This window comes from Gymnodraco acuticeps, unplaced genomic scaffold, assembly GCF_902827175.1.
Source record: "Gymnodraco acuticeps unplaced genomic scaffold, fGymAcu1.1, whole genome shotgun sequence".
NCBI classification, from domain to species: domain Eukaryota; kingdom Metazoa; phylum Chordata; class Actinopteri; order Perciformes; family Bathydraconidae; genus Gymnodraco; species Gymnodraco acuticeps.
This window is the reverse complement of record NW_022991154.1, coordinates 2,471,521-2,489,167: the sequence shown is the minus strand read 5'-3', so window position 1 is coordinate 2,489,167 and position 17,647 is coordinate 2,471,521. Positions and strand designations below refer to the sequence as shown.

General features: G+C 43.4%; 1 protein-coding gene across 1 annotated transcript in view; it reads right to left on the bottom strand.

Moving 5' to 3' along the window:
- Window positions 1–17,647, bottom strand: part of LOC117560590 (BMP/retinoic acid-inducible neural-specific protein 3-like) — an 83,140-nt gene that overhangs the window by 55,141 nt on the left and 10,352 nt on the right. Inside the window, exon 2 of the mRNA XM_034237516.1 lies at window positions 14,455–14,541. The gene's annotated coding sequence lies outside the window, so the exon portion shown is untranslated. The remainder of the gene's footprint in view (window positions 1–14,454; window positions 14,542–17,647) is intronic.

The window sequence follows — 17,647 nt, the reverse complement described above, 5'->3', positions numbered from 1 at the left end:
GTATGAGATCAGGATAAAAGCAGCAAATATCAATTTAGGTCATTTACAGTATTATTTTTTTTTTATTTCAAGAAAATAGATGCGAAAAAATGCAAAATCTATTCTCTAATTTAATAAAAAGAAAAATGTATTATAAAAAGACACTATATAATATGGAAAGTTAAGTTGTTCAAAGAACCAGGAGAGGTGTAATTTGATTAAATGCATTCATATTCCAGGACTCTGCCAGATGTAGAGCCAATTACTAATTGTAGATTGTTGAAATGGATTTAATTTGATCTCAATCAAAAGTTTGAGCCATCTGAATAATGACTTTAATGATGGCCGTGGTGATGGTGATGCTGAATAGGATGATGATGACGATTCTGAGGAAGCAGAGGGTGTTTTCAGCCCCCTGCAGTTACTCTTGTTATCTCCATTGCCCTCTTCCTCCTTCTCCTTTTCTTCCTGCAGAATAATCATCACTTTTACCATCAGCAAACTTAATTAGATCTGCTCTATCCCCGCTCTATCCGCGCGCCTGAGTCGGACACAGCGTGGATCAGAGAGGCAGAGAGCAGGGAGGGATATGTGCTGCCTTTCAGCTGTCCTGCAGACGTTCAAAGCGGGGGTTTATACAGGGATTGGATTAGAGAAATGAACACCATTGAGTCGCGAGATTCACTGGGTCCCAAACTCAAAGAGAAACTGAAATCCCGTGGCATTGGGACTTGCACATTCTGGGTGATAGAATGAGTTGATTTGTCACGGTTTCATCATCACGTCTTGGGATTCGGTGGCTTTTCCTTCTGACCCTGCCTTGAAGCCATACAGACTTGTGAAGGACAACTACCTAATAGGAAGAGACATTCTATGGTCTATAGTGTTTTTTTGCAAGAGGAATTGTTCTCAGTTTTTTAGGTTGCAATATAACTGACCATTATAAGTTTGCCTGCAAACACATAGTGAATACAATATAATTCAGCATCATGGCTCATTACTTTCATGGATTGACATTGCATTTTAGGCAATTTTTAGAATGTTGTTTTCAGGTGTCAGAGCCCCAAAACTCAAATGAGCAGAGTGGAAACAAGTCCATGCAGCTCATATTTACCGGCTTAAATAAATCATTCATCAATTTGTGTGCGTTTGTGTGTGCGAGATGAGTTTCCACTATGCGCTCGCAAGCAACTCTGCTTGTTTATTTAGTTTTAGGAGTGTCATTCAAGGCAACATCATCGATTGCCAAATGATGCAAAACAAAGATCTCAATAGAGACCAGATTTAAACCGGCACTTCACAAGAAAAAAAGATTAAAGTGAATGTTCCAGCAAAGGGCTCATTATGGCTCCAGAACGGTAGAATAAATGTGTAGGTCACAGTGGTTGAGCAGTGACCTGCAGTATAACAAGGATTCATCTTATGCTCTTTGAGGCCCAGTAACCAAAGATTTCAAATGCGGAACCTTGGCAACCGCATTCAGCAGAGGTCTGGAAATGTGCAAACCATAAAGAAATGCAACTTGGAATTGAATGTGAGTACTATCCAGCAATGGACCCCATAAATGATCATACATTAGTTATTGTCCTTAAATAGATTTGTGCAGCCATTATTAGTGAACAGAAAATGTATGCTAACTAACCCCTGCAATAACATAATATGTATTTGCCACTTGGGGGCAGCTGAAACAAGTTATGAATGTAATCATCTACATATTATGATTGAAGCTTAATGTTAGTCCAATACCACTATCTATTCTGCCCTGATTGTCTTCTCTACTAATTTCTGAAGGAAACATCTTGCTCTTTTGATGCCAAATGTTCAACAGCAAGTCACTAACTGTGTCTGTCTGCAGTTTGGTGATGAGCCACATGGTTCACAAACCCAAGTTCTCACTTTAGATACATTATCATTGATATGATGGCCCACCCTTCTGTTTCTCGGTGCGATGCACCAGGTTTTTAATTAAATCCTATCTGTGTTAACACAAGATGCTCAGAGCAATTTCCCCAGAGTTTAGAAGTCGTAGTTTAGAAAGCACAAAAGTTGACGTTGGAATGATCAACAAACCTTCTCCCTAGTAACCAAGGGGTTAAATACGGAGCCCAAAACACTTCCATTGGGAGAAAAATGCTGTTTAAAAAACGATGCAAATAAAACAGCACAAATTAAGGAAACATGAAGCTTTTACTAAAATGTGCTGCATAAAAAAAAATGCTGCAAGAAGCTCAAGCAGGGACACTAAAAAGTGATGCACACAGCTGGGGCTGGAGCGCTGTACAGGGATTATAAAGTCTCCAACTGTTACCACCACAGGAAACTAAACTAAAATCTATGTTCTCATTCATAACACTCCGTTCGATGTCTCACTATGGGATGCGCCTCATCGCGGAGCAAACAGAAGCATCAATCTCATTACGCCAATCCTGATTGGCTGGAGATCTTGACGTCAGCATCAGGGAAATCACCCCATATAAGTAGCTTGCGCCACAACGCATGCGCCATTCAAACACCTCTTCTCGCTTCAGAGCACATCTCTATGGTAGCCGGACAAGCTTAACGGTCCACAGACTGAACCCAAATATCCATTTCGGTCGACGGGCGCTTGCCGGCTACTCCTTCTGCTTCGCAGGAAGACGGTAATTACTAACGCTAGTTATTGTTGAAATCGACCTCGCCGCTCTCTTTCCCCGGAAAGTAAGCTAGGTCTGACTTTTTCAAGCTAGCGTTAGCTTGCTCCCTCACTACCGACACCACGGTAGCGAGGAAGTCTTTTATTTTCTCTTCCCCACGGAGGAGGAAAGGATTAAAAGGAGCATACTGCCACACCAGTCAGTATTCTCTGGGAATAAAAGACCCACACCGTCCTTTTCTCCGGATTAAGGACAGGGTGGTTACCTCTTTTTCTCCCAACCTACCTGTTGAGAGCGGGTCCTCTCCACGCCACGAGGCGAACAAGATGGACGCCCCTCTCCCTCACACCAGAGGAGTCAGGGACTCGGTGGCTCGACTCTGCGGCTGCGGGTTGAAGATCTCGGGCACAGACACACACCAGGTCTGCTCGTCCTGCCTCGGGCTGGAACACGCCCGAGGCGCTATCGACAACCCCGGCTCGTGCGGACATTGTGTCCGCTTCATCGTAAAGAGCCTCCGCCGACGGCTAGCACGCCAAGCTAGCCTGTCGGAGCAGGAACCCCCCATGTCCTCTGACCTGCCGGCCGGCAGTCAAGACGCGGGGGCATCTGCCACAGAGAGTGAACCCCTCTCCATGTCGGTCTGGGGCTCAGTATCTGCGATGGCCGCAGAACCGGATTCCCGCGCCCTGGCAGGCCGGGACCCGGTGGCGGCAAGACACGCGGGAACGGGACCCCACGCTTTACCGAGCTGGGGCTCCCAGTTAGACCTCACCATGGTCTCACCCGCGGAGGATGTCCTCGAGCTGAATTACGACGAGGACGAAGAGGACGCCTCGGTGTTCCTCCTGTCCGAGTCGGATGAACATGAAGAGGACATCTTCATGTCATCGGCTCAGGCTGCAAAGCCTGGAGCGAGGGCTGCTCTCCCAGACGATAGCATACCAGCTTCGCCCTGTCTGAGTATGGACCTGCAGGCCGTGTGCAAACGCGCTGCGGCCAGACTCGACATCCCGTGGCCTGAAATGGCCAAGGAGACCTCCAGGTCCCGCTACGAAGGGAAACATTTTCCCCAAGCAGCGCGGACAAAGAGACAACTCCTTCCGGTCTTCCCGGAGATGTTGGATGAGGTGTCGGTCTCGTGGAGAGACCGGCCCTTCAGCAACAAGGTCCCAATCCAGGGTGCCTCCTCCCTAGACTGTGACGGAATGGAGAAGCTCGGCCTGCTCCGCATACCGCCCATGGAACCGCTGGTAGCAGCCCACCTCCTACCGAGGATGGGCCCGTCACCAAGCAGGAACCCCACGCTGCCGGCAAAGTCGGACCGATTTCAGTCGACAATGACTGAACGGTCCTACAAAGCCGCAGCGTTGTCCGCCAGGGCCCTGAATGTGGCCTCGCTGCTAACCGCTTCCCAAGCGGAGCTCTGCGAGGACCTGTCGGGTAACCCGGGTGCAGCCACTCTGGACGAGATGGCGGCGGTCACAGACATCTGTCTCCGTGTCCAACGCTGCGCCGTCCAGGACACGGGTAAGGCAATGGGGATCATGGTGGTGCAGGAAAGAGCGAGATGGCTCAACCTCACCAACCTCCCAGACCGGGAAAAGGAGGATGTGCTGGATATGCCCATCGTTCCCGAGGGAATTTTCGGCTCCGCTCTTGCTTCCATGCAAAAGAGGTGTGAGTCGAAAAAGAGGGAGGACGAGGCACTCCACCTCTGCCTCCCTCGAAGGGTCCAGCCGCTGCCTTCGCAGCAGCAGTCCTTCGCAGCAGCAGTCCTTCGCCCAAGCTGCCTTGAACCCTGCTCGGTTTAAAACACCGAAAACGCAGAGGTCGCAGCCCGCCCCGAGTCCCCAGCCCAGGCTGGAGACGAGGGCGAGCTGGCCCAGAAAATCTCCGGTTCCGGCTGCAGCTCAGGCGCAGCCAACCCAGAATTTTGGCCAGCAGGCGAGGAAGAAGAAGCGAGCGGCGTGACAGCCCCTCCTTCTCCCCTCCGTGACAGAGCTGGAAGTCCACGGTTCCCCAGCTCTAAATGTGTTCCCGCCGCCTCGAGAGATGCCTCAACACCATCCTCAAGTCCGCAAAAACACATGTCACAAATCTGTTTGTTCCTCTGTCATTAAACATTTGCCGCTGACGCATCCAGGCTTCAGGCCGAGGGCGCAGCTCAAAAAATGATAAGAAAACAATAAAACCAATAAACAGCCCGCCAACTGTTCCCCTTCTGAGAGCAGCTTCGGCATCTCTCAAAAGGCGGATTACAGGCGGGTCTGTGAAGGCACCACCGTCACGCGCATGCGCAGTGCCGGCTGGGGTTTTAAAAGCACCACCGCCACGCGCATGCGCAGTGCCGGCTGGGGTTGTGAAGGCACCGCCGTCATGCGCATGCGCAGTGTCGGTGGGGATTGTCGAAAGGGGGCACCACTGTGTTCAGACACTAGAGGGCCCCATAACACAACAAATAGAGACTCAGAGGGGAAGAGATGTGACATCTCCACTGGCTCTAAGGTGGAAGATGCTCACATCATCTGCTTGGGTTTTCAAGACAGTAACACGGGGCTACAGACTCCAATTCGCTGTCACCCCCCCTGGCTTCTCGGGCATTCTGCATTCGCAGGCCCGAGGAGAGTCAGCCCATATTCTGGAGAAAGAGATTCTCTCTCTCCTAGAAAAGAGGGCTATATCTATTGTACCCGCCGAGCAGAGTCAGGGCGGCTTCTATTCCAAGTACTTCCTCGTTCCCAAACGGGGAGGGAACGGAATTCGGCCAATACTTGATTTGAGGGCTCTGAACAAATATCTAAGAAGATATAAGTTCAGAATGCTCACTCACACATCTCTGCTGCGGCTCGTGCGACAAGACGACTGGTTCACATCAGTCGACCTGAAAGATGCGTATTTTCACATCCCAGTATATTACCCACACAGGATATATCTGAGATTCGCATTTCAGGGGATCTGTTATGAATACAGAGTACTCCCCTTCGGTCTGTCTCTCAGTCCAAGGGTGTTTGTACGATGTACGGAAGCCGCGATAGCCCCGTTAAGACAACAGGGTATTCGCCTGGCGACCTACCTGGACGACTGGCTGCTTCTCGCACAGTCGGAGCAGGAGGCTGTTACGCAGACAAATGTCCTCGTAAAGCACCTGCTCAACCTGGGTTTCATAATAAACACAGAGAAGAGCATGTTGTGCCCCGCGCAGACTATACTCTTCCTGGGTTTACACCTGAACTCGGTGCCCTTTTCAGCTCGCTTGTCAGCGGATAGAGTGAAAGCTTTCAGAGCTTGTCTCGCTCTTTTCCAGCTGCGCAAACATGTTCTCTTCAGATCATGCCTGCGATTGCTGGGGCTCATGGCGTCAGCCATCCTGGGCGTACGACTGGGACGCTTACACATGAGGGAGTTTCAGCGCTGGGTGGCCGCCCTAAAACTAAACCCTGCGCGCAATGGCGCGCGGAGAGTGATGGTTACTGTGAAATGCGTAATGGCACTGCGCCACTGGCTGCACCCGACTTTTCTAGTACGAGGTGTGCCTATGGGTGCTGTCCTTTCACGGAAAGTGGTCACCACGGACGCATGTCTGACAGATTGGGGAGGTATTTATGAAGGTCGCCCGGTAAGGGGTCTCTGGAGCTGAGACCTCCAGCGGGCGCACATAAATTACCTGGAGCTTTTAGCGGTATTTCTCACCCTAAAACGCTTTCTGCCTTTCCTCAGGGGACATCACGTCCTCGTGAGGACAGATAATACGACCACAATATTGTATATTAACCGCCAAGGGGGTTTGCGTTCTCTCCAGTTACACACACTGGCGCGCAAACTTATCCTATGGAGCGGTAGGCGTCTCCTCTCTCTGAGAGCGACGCACGTACCGGGAGTGAGGAACCTCGGGGCAGATCTACTGTCCAGAGGTATACCACTTTATGCAGACTGGACTCTACATCCAAGGATTGTGAGCCAGCTGTGGGTGCGTTACGGCAGAGCCGCGGTGGATCTGTTCGCATCGAAAGACAACGCTCAGTGTCAGCTGTTCTTTTCGATGCGCGATCTAAATGCACCGTTAGGCGTGGATGCACTCGCGCACAATTGGCCCCCGGGCCTTCTGTACGCGTTCCCACCCCTGGCTCTGATACCCCCAACTCTGGCCAGAGTGAGAGAGCAACGCCACACACTTATCCTGATAGCTCCGCACTGGCCAGCTATGTACTGGCTAGCGGAGATATATCAGCTGCTGTGCGGGCAGCCATGGCAGCTCCCACTACGCAGGGACATACTGTCCCAAGTGGGGGGGGGGGCGATCTTTCACCCACACCCAGATCGCTTGGCTCTATGGGCCTGGCCCGTGAGTGGTACAATCTAAATACAGTGTGACATGACGCTGACCCTGGCAGCTGCCAAGCGAGCCAGTGGCACTCATGCACTATCTGTACAGTTTTCATGCACTCAGTTTCCCCCTTGGCAAACAGAGTGTGGTTGAAGCCTGACCCTGCCTTTATCTTAAGGCGGTCGGTTCGGGTACCACATTTGACATTAAGGCATCCTCCCCGCCACTGTATTCCTCCGGGGAACAGCGGCCGGATTTGCCGTGTCCAGCCCGTGCTTCACGCACGTACAGGGACAGATCAAGGGTGCTTTGTCATAATGACCAACCCCTTGTGTCCTGGGCTAACCCTTATAAGGGCAAGCCTGTTACTAAGCAACAGCTCTCCCACTGGTCTGTGGAAGCAATTGCTTTGGGGCTCATACGAGTCAGAGTTCGCAGGCACCCTCGGGTCCGCGAGCTCTTTCGACTCAGAGTCTGGCTGCATTCTGGACTCTGTCCAGGATGTCTCCCATCAAAGACATTGGTGCAGCGGCGAGCTGGTCCTCGCCACTCACTTTTGTCTGCCTCCTAACAGGCTGGACGTTCTGCTCCCAGTGTGACTCAAGCAGTGCTGGGCACCTGGTTGAGTCAGAGCTCTACCTGTTAAGTTCTGGTTGGTTTGGTGATTTTCAAGATAAGCTCGTCTGGCAATACGGGAGCTACAATTTCCCATAGTGAGACATCGAACGGAGTGTTATGAATGAGAACTATAGGTTACTTGCGTAACCCCAGTTCTCAGAGTAACATGAAGTGAGATGTCTCACCAGACGGCCCTCCTTGCTATGGTGAAGCGAGAAGAGGTGCTTATTTTGAATGGTGCATGCGTTGTGGCGCAAGCTACTTATAGGGGGTGATTTCCCTGACGCTGACGTCAAGATCTCCAGCCAATCAGGATTGGCGTAATGAGATTGATGCTTCTGTTTGCTCCGCGATGAGGCGCATCCCATAGTGAGACATCTCACTTCATGTTACTCTGAGAAGTGGGGTTACGCAAGTAACCTATAGTTTTGATTGCATTATTCCTACTGCCAATATCCAACCCAGTCTCACGGCATTTCGTGTTCACCAACACGATTTTTAATCTATTGATTCGTGTTCCCCAACACGATTTGCCCCTTTTTTTCGTGTTGCACAGCACGATTGTTTTTCGTGTTGCACAGCACGATTTTAAAAGCAATGTATTTCTATTGCCTGCAGCACGTCTTTTTCTCCGGTCGGGTCGAGGAAGACCTGAAGCTGTGTGGTTCATAAAAACATGTTCTTACTCAATATCAAGCCACAATTATTGCTTTTATTTTAAATCGTATAATTTCGGACTTTTGTTGCCATCTGTGAGGAAAATAAATGGGGCTCAGAGCCTCAGAATACTGAAATCTCTTATTTTTTAAATATGTTTTTCCTTCTAATTTGTTATTCTTTTCAAAATAACACACTGTTATTTCCATAATCTCGGGCTTTTTTGGCGTCCGTCAGGGACTGCATTTCAAAATAAAATATCCGGAAACAGATGTAGGCCTATAAGGGACATTTCGAGCGTCATTGCGATTGTCAACCTTTCTGAGTTTAGGATGGCCGAAGACACTACACTACCCATAATCCCCAGCTATCGTTTAGGACTACAGTCCCCCGTAAGGTTACGCAGAGCGTCAAACAGCTGTGTGAAATGGAACGAAACCACGCCAGACTATCCAAAACTGGAATCGAACGCCCCCCCAGAACTACACATGCTGGATGCTGGCTATTGTGTTTCGCCAAATGTTCTATGGGACGTCTCTACTGAACGTTTTCATTTTTCCCACAATTAGAAGTTGCCAGTATTAAACACATTGGCGTTATCAAATGTAAAACTATTATATATTATTTATTATAATTAATAAATGGGTGAAAATCGCTATATATACCCACATGACAGCTCATTGTTACTTTGTAATTCTACTCCACTACAATTCAGAGGTTAACCTGGTATTTTTACTCCACTGCATTTATTTGAGTTACTTTGCAGATTCTGATTAATTATGTGAAATATAAACAACCCTTAAATCAGACTTAGTTACACCTGAGTAAAATGCAGGGTAAGGTGATTGTCAAGTGCCAACAATCAGGAGAGATATTTGATAGTTGGTGCTTGAGAAGACTAAACATGTATCTGCAATTGACATGAATGGAAACGAGTAATAAAGTATATTCATTACTCATTATTCTCTACTAATAGTTAATTAAAGACTGTATATTATGGCTATTTTGCACATCCCTTTCAAGATTTTCAAAGGTTTATTGACATATCATATACACAACTACGGTGTAGTTATGCAATGAATGAAACACTTGGGTCACAGGTTCCTCAACAGTGCATTACAATACATCTATCAATATGTGTGAACCTCCACCATTAAACTGTCATATTCTGCACATTTCATATTCTATCTACATACATACGAGTATAATTCATATGTATAATATCAGTTAAAATAAGTGCTTCAACATAGTTAACATTGCAGGAAAGCAATATATTAGACGTTAAGTACTTTGTCAGGCTTAATATTTATCTGTAGATAGATACCCCCAACGTTTTTTTCTTATTTAGAAGAAGACCTTAATCTGTTATTTAATGTTTAAATAAAGGTTAATTCGTTTTTCTGTTTTGCACCTCCTCCTATTAATATCTTTGTACATGCTGCACTAAACTGTTTTATTGTAGAGATCACTTTATAGTATCTTCTTGATTTTTTATATTCTATATTTCTATATTTATACTTTCCCCCTATGAAAGTATGTACTCTTAATATTTTTTTAATCAAACACAATAATTCAATAACGTGCTTTAACCACTAGATGCACACAAGGTACACAAATGTTTCCCGGATTTCATATCATATAAACACCAAATCCCAGCATGCATTGCGGCTAAAACATCCAATAAACGAGCTTAAAACCATAGCTGAGGATCTTGGGTAATGCCTATGTCCGGTTATTTTTATTTTGAAATTCAGTTCCTGACGGAGGCCAAAAAAGCCCGAGATTATGGAATTAAACCAATAAATAAAATCAAGTATAATTGTGTATTATTGGTGAGTAAATAACAGTGTGTTATTTTGAAAAGAATAACAAATAGAAGGAAAAAAATAATAAAAAATACATATTTCAGTATTCTGAGGCTCTGAGCCCCATTTCTTTTCCTCACAGACGGCAACAAAAGTCCGAAATTATACGATTTAAAATAAAAGCAATAATTGTGGCTTGATATTGAGTAAGACCATGTTTTTATGAACCACACAGCTTCAGGTCTTCCTCGACCCGACCGGAGAAAAAGACGTGCTGCAAGCAGTAGAAATACATAATAAAATCGTGCTGTGCAACACGAAAAAATATCGTGCTGTGCAACACGAAAAAAAAAGGGGCAAATCGTGTTGGGGAACACGAATCAATAGATTAAAAATCGTGTTGGTGAACACGAAATGCCGTGAGACTGGGTTGCAATATCGCACATCTGCTGTAAGCTAGCTAGCTAACAACCTAGTAATTTCAAATATACTGTCAAAACACATACAATTATGAAACAGACTCTGTGAGAGCAACAGATATTTATCAGGTACAGCTAAAGTACATGGCTTCATATGATAAATGCAATGTAACACACAAGAACATCTATAGTTCAACTAGCCATGCACTGTGTCCATGTTTAAGTCATTATCAAAGGCTCTACCAGCAATTGTTGGGTTATGGGACAGCAAGCCAAGGGAAAAAACCCTGGTCAGCTAATCCACCACAGATACAGAAACATTCACATTCCTACTTTAATCACACACGCTATCGTCCACCTGACTGGAACCATTTTAAAGAAACAGGAAAAACCATCATGCAACTCTTAGCAGACAGGATAGAGATGTATACTCTAATAAGAATTATTATTTTTGTTAAGCAACACTGTGTACAACTGATCCTCCGGGCAGTCCAGCAATTATTACGCACTGCATAATAATAACAACCAGCAAATGTTTTTTTATGTTGGCACACAGACCTCGGGCTGAGCTCTCGTCTCTGTGTGTGTGTAACCGTCGCAGAGAGGACCGAGGCAGTTGCATTTACTCAGCACTGAGACAGATAGTCATTAGGGGAGGTAAACATTCACTTAAGCTTGGGCGTGCTCATTGACGCCACTCAAGGGTCTTTGTGAGGACTGATCAGGGAACTGAGTGAAGCTGAGGTTTTAATTATCCTGAAAACCTGACAGCCTTTGTCAGTGCTTTGTCACCGCAGTGTTGGCTTTACTCATTCTCTCATCTTGAATTACGGGACGGGAGAAATCCAGAGTTTGCTTGACACATCAAGGTGCTAGATGAAATATTCGCCTCGTCGTATTCCGTGCAGATGCGTTTCTGCTCAGAAAATAAAGCTTCAAAGTTATCCACCTACAGGCTTTGACGGATAAAGCATCTTCTTTGTTCAGATAAGTAGCACTAAGTCGTGGAGCAGAATGCCAGCTAACTGCTTTTTTAAATAATAAATTGCTATCAGACAATTGTGAAAAATGAAACTCGTCCTTACTTAATGTTGTCCAGAGTACAGATGTCAGCGCAGCCAGAGGCATGCATAATGTGGTGATTAAAAGAGCCAATTGCCTGACAGCGCTTTAATCAGTATCTGCATTACTTATCGCTCATCTGGGTCACCCAACTCGCCATTAATCAATTTAAGAAAATGCTGAGGTTCTGTTTAGACTTGAGTAGGATTGCACACGTTTTTCTTTGTTTGAGTACAATAAATACGGTTTCTAATTAACTGTCTGGTGCACTGTGAAAACTTGTGTTGTTCTCTGACTGTACGAGTCATCATTGTATTGCGCACACAGAGAAGAGTCAATAGATAAGTCAGGGCTGCAAGGCTGTTTCAGGGATTAACAGCTGATGTTTAAGGTTTTAGGGCATGCTTTTCATCAAAGGGGCCCTATTATGCTCATTTTCAGATTCATGTTTGTATTTTGTGCCTCTAATGTGACATGTTCAAAAAGTGCTTAATTTTTGTATAAAGCACTTTGGACCCTCTGCCTAAAGCCAGAGCAAAGTGTGCTCTGATTGGTCAAATGGCCGGCTCTGTGGTGATTGACAAACTACTCAGAGATGTCCCGCTCTATACATATACTTATAACGCTAGCCAATTGGAGTGCAAAACGTTACATAGGAATGTCACTATGTTATGGAAGTAAAGAAAGGAGTCCAATTGGGCCTTTTTTCCCTGTAGTTATATTCTTCTTCCTGCCAACAAGCAGATTTGTTCATGTAAGTTTAGGGGCATGTGTTTTATTTTTACTAGTAGTTAATTATTTCTGAGGTTGTGGATGTGTGAAAAATCTGCAACTTGAGTTGTGAGGAGAAAGCGTTGATTAAGCTGCGTGAAAATACATAAATAACAGAAATATCTGCACATTCCAATCTCACCTGTCATCAGCCTATATGAAAACAGATGTTTGAAGACACCGTGTTAACCCGTTATACAGAAATATATGCAATATGTGTTCACATGACCATATTGACAATATGTAAATCTATAAATGTAGTGTATGGGCCAGTATGTTGCAAAATAACACATTTTTGTTGTATGATAATTTGTTGAAGTCTTGTTTCTTCAAATTTGTTTTCAAGCCGGTCTCCTATACAAAATAGCAAATGTCTTTCAGAGGGAATGGAATTGCCTACTGAATAAGGTTTACTTTTCCATTATAGGCAGCATTGCTTATATACAATAGATTTGCTATTGCATCTCAGCTATATAAGAATGCATTGAGTTTTCTCAAGAGAGAACATTTCTAATATTAACCCTGCAATATTCAAAGCATACAAGAACACTGTGTCTCGTACAATACATAAATATGTGTTTTGGAAGAAATCAATGCATAGGTTTTGCATTTTAAGTCTTTATTTATGATACATTTTAAGCTATATCTCATATCTATATCTTCTCATGTACACATTTGAGGTATGTTCTTTCAAAGATTCTTATGTATTTCGTTGTCATTGGTTTTCATTTGTGTCATGCAAAAATGCATGCCGTAGATGTGACATACCAATTGGTGCAAATATAGTATACTGGAATAAAAAGGAAGTCTGAGAGAGAGGAAAGAAAATTAATAAAATGTGTCAGTCTAAGCACATTCCTCTCCTTACTGCCTCCCCAGATGCTCAGCCTCTCCCTGTTGTTGCTCCTCTCATTGAATGATTCTGACATTAACATATTCAGTCAGGAATGCAGTGACAGACGTTGTGTTTGTGTGCGCTCGTGCATGCGTGTGTGTCTATGATATGATAGGGGGCCCTTGTCAAATTGTTCCTCTTTGTTAAGGCTCATAGACTTTTTCACATCATCAGGGAGTTGGGTTCATTTGCAGGAGCAAAATTGTTATTTGCAAATGTGGCCCCTTAACTTGAAAAACCATTAACTTCAGAGATTGAAATATATACACGTGTATAAATGGTACAAATGATTTCATTTTATAGATGGAGACAACAGTGGTCTAACAAGTGCAAACTCCAACATGTATATTCTTGTCCATAATATACTTCATGTCACTGGTTGTAGGTGTAATAGTGAGTCAGGTATTCACTAAATCTTCCAGATTGTTGAAACAATGTTGCATCACCCTTTTACAGTGTGCATAAAGACAATGTAAGATGCTGAGAATACTACGACGGTACTTTATCCAGAACATATTTTTTTATTACTAGTAATCATCAAATAACTATCACAAAATACATATAGTAAAAGTATTGTCTAATTTAATAAATTAGTAAACCCCGTAATTTCTGCTTTGGAGGAATGGATAAAAGTCTGACAACCCTCTTTACACAATCTTTATCCTGCCATGTCTCCAGCATTAGTAAGTAATTGTTTATATTTGCTGACTCACAAGTCTGTCTTATGTAATCCATTTGTTGTTTATTCCTTTTTATTAAATTGTTATGTTTGATTTTGTATGTGTGAAGTGCTGCTCTGCTCTTAATAATGTTTGCACATAATTGAGCTTGGGATTTTATCAACACAGTCCTTCTTGGAAATGATTGAGATGCTTTTAAACAGTTGTGTAATTTAGTCATCGGCGGATTGTTGTCTCAGGGAAATGCCATTGGAATAATAAACATTCGGAAATTAAGTATAGATAAGTAAAAAGGAAAAGATACAGTAAAATATGCAAACCAAAATGACTCCTATTCAATGCTTTCAATAAAATGTACTGTTTACTATCTAAAATATGCCTTTAATGTAGTGTATATAAAATAGACAGAAGAAAATGGTATCTCCCTAAATTATACCATTGCTAACGTTTTTAGCTTCACAACCAGTTAAAATGTTGACCAGCATGGCTGAATGTTGTTAAGGGTCTCATAAAACATGGTAAGAATGCTTATCTGACCATGCAGAGTGCTTGGCCTGCACTACCCGTTGTATACACTTTGTAATGTTTTCCTCCCTGTTCTGTTTTACCTTTTTAGTTATTCTCCTTTTAGGCTGGTCTGCATTTGCAGGGGGGGGTGTGGGGTGGGTTGGGGGTCAAGGACGATTCATTCCCACCTGGGGAAAGAAAAGCAAACAATTCACCAGTGATAGAGAGACTTTTAGCGAAAAAAAACAGAGACTCTGCCTGTGTGGCTGGCTGCTGATAAATGACCTCAGCCAATAGCCTCCAGTGTTGCGCAGCGTCCAGCTAAAATACCCAAGAGTTCTGCTCCAATCCTCTCCGTCCAGCAAACATATTCTATACAAGCCTGATTGGATTGTTATTGCTCACCCATTGTGAGTATAACTGCCATTAGAGTTTGCAAATGGCTTCGTACAATCAGTCCGTTTCGCAGTCTGGTAAAAAATTCAACAGTGCATTTAAGACATGATCTGCTCCCATTTTTACTATTGAAAAGAGAGGTAAAGTCCAAAATAAAACATGTACTTTTTTAATCAGACTAATGTCTTTCTGGAAATGTTTCTACATTTGTATCCCTACTATTGTATATTTGGAAACAATTTCCGGGCATTGAATTGAAATTTCCAATATAGCTTCCATCAGTCTTAAACCGAGATTCAATTACATTTTTGAAAGCACCTTATATTCACATTTGCTTGGGAAATGGCTTGCGTAAATAACTAATTATCCAAATTGTTGTCAATGTACTTTATGTCAATCAACTAATTGTTTCATCCTAAACTTAAAAAATAAAGTATCAAGGCATCAATCATTGTTACAATATATCAATCGTGGATCAAATGACTTCATGTAATGTTATCTCTTATCTCGATGAACACACAAATGTATCACCAGCTCTGTAGTTCCTATCTACAGCGCGTTGTAGCCTCTTGTAGCTCTTTTTGGTTTTGATTTTACACCACAAAGCAATGTTTTTACATCTTGTGAAAGCTACAAGCCTCACAACCAACCATTTTACTAGATTGAGTGCACGTAATCTTGTTAAAATTAGTGATTGTTGTGGAAGGCTGTGTGTGTGTGTGTGTGTGTGTGTGTGTGTGTGTGTGTGTGTGTGTGTGTGTGTTTCTCTTGGGAAGAAGAGTACTAGATTGTATCTCTTTATATTATAAATAATTCACCTTTTTTTCATCCTAATTGATTTTGTAACCCGTCCTAAAAACTGTATATATATAGAAAAACAAATCAAATCCTTGTTTTTTTCAACCTTTACCTGCATTCCTAGTTTTTGCGTACCCTTGTCCTTCACACACCTCTAATTATCGTCATGTCCAGCTGCTCTAGGCATTTATTGTATGTGTAAAAGTGGTCTTGCACTAAATTGAAAATATGAAAAAAGCTATTAAAGAAAGGAGTTGGTGGAGACCAAACAGGAAACAGAGCTTGAAGGGAGTGGCCATTGAACTTGCATTCATCAGACTGCAATAAACAAAGCTCAAAATATTTGCTTAAGTTGCCCCATTTTGCTAGCTGTGTAAATAGAACATATTGTGATCGCACAATAAGATTGTATTTACCGTTACTTCGCTGCCCCCAAGTGCAAAAACAAAATTAATATTCCTATTAATTAACCAGAAGGCTGTTTCCATAAGCAAAAAACAATGTGTGGGTTTGGCCTAGAATTCAGAATCAATCGAAAATGTAATTGCTTCTTTGTTTGCCCATCCTATACCCTTCAACCTAGTTTCAGGAACATTGGACCATGGTTCTCCTGTTATTTGCTAACAAAAGGAATAAGAACGAACCGGCAGTCGTACGTTTTTCATATGCATGGTGAGTGGTGATATAATGGGCTAGGGAATAATGAGGTAAATATTAGACTTTAGAGTTCTTCAATTGTGCTGTGCAAGATGTTTGCAGTCATTATACGGTCATTGTTGGCTCACATCAGATCTCAATGACCTCGTTATGATCCACAAACATTATGGGGGAGAATCTGACGCGTTATAACGACTTCCAAACGTAATCTGTGGAAAGAAGATTTTCATTGGTTGGTTAACTAATATTTGTTCTTGATAGCATTGAATGTAACCTCCTTTTCTCTCCTTTTTTTATTTTTGAACGACATCCGAAAGCCATGAACACATTAGGCGCTTTCACACCGGAGTACTTTTCCCAGGAATAGTTCCGATAGTTCCTGGGATTTTGCATTCACACCAAAAATATCTGGAACTAGAACTTTTTTTTGCAAACCTTTTCACCGCTTTTCAGTCCCTGCTAGAGAGGTGGCACTTTCCTGGGGAGAAAAACGTTCCAATTTCTGATTGGCTGGGCGAATTGCAAACCATGCCTCTTAAAACTCAGAAAAGTTTTTGTGAAGCCGCCATTTTCTTTGCTCGCATCAGCATTATTAGCATTAGCATTAGCCCAGCGCACCAACAGAGAGAGACTAACTTATGGCAACACAAAAGAGAAATGGGAGCGGTGGAGTGATGAGGAGGTGTCGGCGTTCTGGCGATTTACTCGCCAGTCCCCAACTCCGGGGACTTCCCGCCGGGGACTTCGGGTGGCAGTATACGCCGTGAAGTTGTTTGCAGCCTAAGCAGCCAAAGCAACCCAAAGCAGAAGAAGAAGAAGACTTTTTTTTGACTTTTGCAAAAACACTTTATTTACATATGATCAATTATACATTCGATCAATAAAGTGCTTCATTGTGCAATAAAATAAACAAATCACTTAAAATAATACATTAAAACCTATGTCTTAAAAACTTGTGCAAAGTGCAAATCCTCATCCACCACAGAACACACAATATCCTCATAACACCAATGCTGTTTAAAAGCGTCCAAGTCTCCAATGTGTTTATAAAAACGATGCTCCAGCCAGAGTCTGGCTCTGATGTTGCACAGCCAGATCGCTTTTGCCTCTTCCCCTTTCTTATTTTCAACCCTGTTTTTCCTACTTAAATAAATGGCCATTTTTGCTTCGCCAGAGAGGAAATTCAGGAGCTGCCACTTTTCCTTGTTCGTCTTTTTATATGGAGCCCCCATGATAAAAACACTCTCGGTAAAAGCTATACTAAAAAGACTAAAAACCAATGTTAAAAGAGAGAAGAAACCCATGAGTCTCTTGCACTCTGTAAAAACATGGAAAACAGTCTCTCTAAAACCACAAAATGGACACTTGTTAAAAACAGCAGGATTAATAATGGAGATAAAAGAATTACAGGCGATGGCACCGTGTAAAATTCTCCACTGGAGG